Source organism: Saccostrea echinata, unplaced genomic scaffold (genome assembly GCF_033153115.1).
Source record: "Saccostrea echinata isolate AGI-Se365-2 ecotype Australia unplaced genomic scaffold, CSIRO_AGI_Sech_v1 ptg000030l, whole genome shotgun sequence".
In the NCBI taxonomy this organism is placed as follows: Eukaryota; Metazoa; Mollusca; class Bivalvia; order Ostreida; family Ostreidae; genus Saccostrea; species Saccostrea echinata.
In genome coordinates this window covers 26,043,151-26,046,809 of record NW_026889779.1, presented here as the reverse complement: position 1 = coordinate 26,046,809, position 3,659 = coordinate 26,043,151, and the positions used below count along the sequence as shown (strand labels likewise).

Here is a 3,659-nt window from a genome sequence, read left to right as displayed (position 1 = left end):
CATCTATAAATCTAGAATGCAATTTCAGCATTCATTGCAGATCAGTATTTAATTATGTAATTTTTTTTAATACCAATATCATAAAAGTCACCATCTCTAAATTGTTTAAATTCAATTGCTTAAAATGATTAATTTTTTTAATATATTTTGGCAAACCTTATCTTAGATCATTCTACTCTGTGTACCTGAGTATGATAACAGACCTCAAAAAACTACAATCGATACAAATCTGTGAACAGGACATAAACAAGGACCATTTCAGAGGTGGGTGCCTAGAAGTATATATACAAAACAACTGCCTAAGCTCAGGTCCCTTTGCTTAGTGGCTCATTAAATCTTTTTCCCTTTTATTGAGGTCAAATTAAGTTTATTTCATCATTGTAATTAGCATCACAGTTTAAAACAAACAAAACACGAAGTGATTAAAGTTAGCAAAGTCGAGTGCATGAGTATATTATAACAGGAAGTCACGCAGCAGTTACCTTTCTTGATACACAGCCAACAGAAAGGACAAAATCATGGGTCTGGCTGACACAGTTTACAGACTTGTATTCAGGCGAACTTCAACATTTGCCGCAGCTGTTCTTGGCACTGCCATTGTTTTTGATGCATATTTTAATGATTTCTTTGACAGATGGATAGCACAACATAACGCAGGTGTAAGTGTTTGACCTTTTGTTTTTAATCCGTTCGAATTTCCTCGTATGAAGCCGCATCAAAATATAAATATTTCAATGAATAAAAGATATGACGTCGTTCATAAAAGATGTTTTATAGTGTTAAAGACATATAACTCTTAACGTAAAAAATGAGCTATTTTTAAAGCATTTAAAAACATGAAAAATGTGTTATAAAGTATTTTTTTAATGTAACAGACATTTTAAAACAGAATACTGTACGGTACATTTAATATACTTTACTTTAGTCCTTTAATTTTCCTTAAGATATATAACTGCGGGTATCTTATAGAAGCCATTTTTTAGTTACTAAAACTTTGATTTAATTTTTCAAAACCTTGAAATATACACTGTATATATACATTTATTGACTGGGTAGCATGCGTTTTGTTGGACCCAAGAACCAAACTGTTTGCCTGAAGCTGTTAGGCCGAAAGCAAACAGTTTGGTTTGAGGGTTCAACAAAATGCATTTTACCCGAGAACCCAGTCAATAAATGTTTTGTTATGATTATACCTTTTATTTTAAGATTTATATAGGAACAATTTTTTAAAGGTATAACAATATACATTTATAAGGACAACATGCGTTTGTCAGACCCAAGAAACGAACAAACAGCCTTAGGGCTTTAAGCCGAAAGCAAACAGTTTGGTTTGAGGGTTTGACAAAACACATTTTGTCCAAGAACACAGTCAATAAATGTTTTGTTATACCTTTTATTTATTTATTTATTTTTTAATTAAAATACATGTAATTTGTATCCATGTCATGAATGCAGATAAGATTAAGCTGATCTTGCTCACAATTTGAAGTAAGCAGTCCAGTATCTCACTCTGTGGTCAAACATTGATGTTTTTATGACCGCTCAGTAAAACGTTGGAAATCTTTTTTACCATAGATTTGTATAGGTCCTAGAACCATTTTTAAAGGTATAACAAAAACAATTACAGTGTTTCCCTAAGAACTAGCTACCGGCCAAATTGACTGCTTCCATTGATTAAATTGCCACATTAAAATAAAAAAAATCAAAATTGAATTGTTGTAAGGTCCACAGAGATATGTCATAAACTTCAACCCAATTGATCTCTAATCCTTTACTTTGAAACAAATGGAAAAATTCATATATAACAGGCTTGGAAAAGTGTAGCTGCAGAACTGTAGCTCTCTAGGACAGAAAATTTCGACAGACATTCCTGACATACACTCACTGTATCTGGTATTTTTCTGTCCAAATTTTCTGTACCAGAGAGCTACAGACCTGCAGCTAGTAAAAGTGTTGGGTAGTCTGGGATCAAACCCTGGACCTCCCGCTTACTGTGCTGATGCTCTACTACTGAGCTACTGAGCCAAGAGACCCAGTCCATTTTGCACTCTTCCTTCATTTATTATATGGTTTTCCGCCCTTAAAAACTCACTGAGACTCTTGTAAACCACCCGTGGGGTGCCAGATATAACAGTTAGGGAAATGTTTTGACCAGACTGAAACTCAAGCCAAGATCTCCTGCTAACCTTGCAGATGCTCTACCATTGAGCTACTCTACCTGAATTTTGGAATCAATCCAAATGTACCCACTGAAGAACCAAAAAAATGTAATGATTGCCGAAAACAGTCTAGCTTTTTCATTTCAATTATAAGATAATATCCCATTATTTCTAACCTGTAAAACAAAGAGAACAATATTTGTTACCTTTCATATCTTTAATATATGGATTGCAAGCTTTCCCATACTTCAATGCAGTCATTTTATATAATAATATTTCATGATGTACATGTAGCAAGGGTAGCCCTGTAATTGATTTCTTACAATAGAATATTAATGTACAATAACATTTTTTTTATCACTATTAATTCATTGAAGTTTGTAAGGTAAATGTAGATGTATATTATTGATGTCTTTAATAACTAATGAACTCATAGCTGTGCAAAGTTTTAATGATTTGAATATTCCACCATATCTTTTTTGTGAGATTCATCATTCTGTAGAAATCTAATGTATATACAGGGTCATTTTGTACTATGTTATTTTCTGTCTATCACACTTGCAAACAATTTTGCCCCTTTTTAAATTCACTTACACTTGCATCCAGGGCAAAAGGAGCAAATAAAACAGAGGCGAAAATTTCCCTGTTCGTAGTATTTACCGTATATACTCGCCTATAACCTGTTTTTTTTTTTGTGTTTTTTATTTTTTTGGAGTTTAACTTTGGTCCAAAACTTGTTATCTGACTTATACGCGAGTTATAAAAAGATTTGTATTTTAATGGGTCAATCCCTCTAATATGAGCTTAAAAAATACAACCAACTTATAGGCGGACCGACTTAAAGGCGAGTATATAAGGTGATTTGGAAGTTTGGAGAAGAATTTTCTTTCTTTATTGTCTATGTTGCTATAAAACCAGCCCTATGACATGCTAAAGTTACGATGCTATTTTTTTTTTTTTGTCTTTACAGAGGCGGTATGAAGATTTGAGAAAGATATATCCTGAGGCTGTTAGCAGTGGTGGTGAAGATGATGATGACTAGGAATACCTATAGGATATCTAGGGATTATACTGACTACTGGTTAATATGTGATATGATGTTAAAAAAAAAAACAACAAAACTGTTGGAAAATGCAGTCACATGTATGATTGTGATATTATTGTGTGTGAAATGTAAAAAACCAACACATTAATTTAATAACATCTATTTTAAAAGTTTCTATTTGTTTTGTTGTAATATTGTTTTGAGATTTAGATAAATAGAGAATTCGAAACATAGTTTAACTTCATTATCTTGAAATATAGATATCTCAAATATCATGGATATGTCAAAGTGTGTTAAATATCCCAACCACTCTTAGGGGAAGGGGGGGGGCTCTATTGATTATATATTGAAAGTGCATTATTATTTTTGAAAAGCTCCTGCTCTGCTGGTGTGTATTAAGCAAACAAACCAAGTATACAGTTATGATGATCAAGGGTGCCTCTTCCAAAATTGTG

General features: G+C 32.6%; 1 long non-coding RNA gene across 1 annotated transcript; it reads left to right on the top strand.

Annotated features, from left to right (window-relative positions):
* Positions 1-489: 489 nt before the first annotated feature.
* Positions 490-3,377, top strand: LOC133196627 (uncharacterized). Its single transcript, XR_009722387.1, has 2 exons — positions 490-659; positions 3,130-3,377. It is a non-coding gene; the product is annotated as an uncharacterized LOC133196627 (long non-coding RNA).
* The last annotated feature ends 282 nt before the right edge of the window (positions 3,378-3,659 follow it).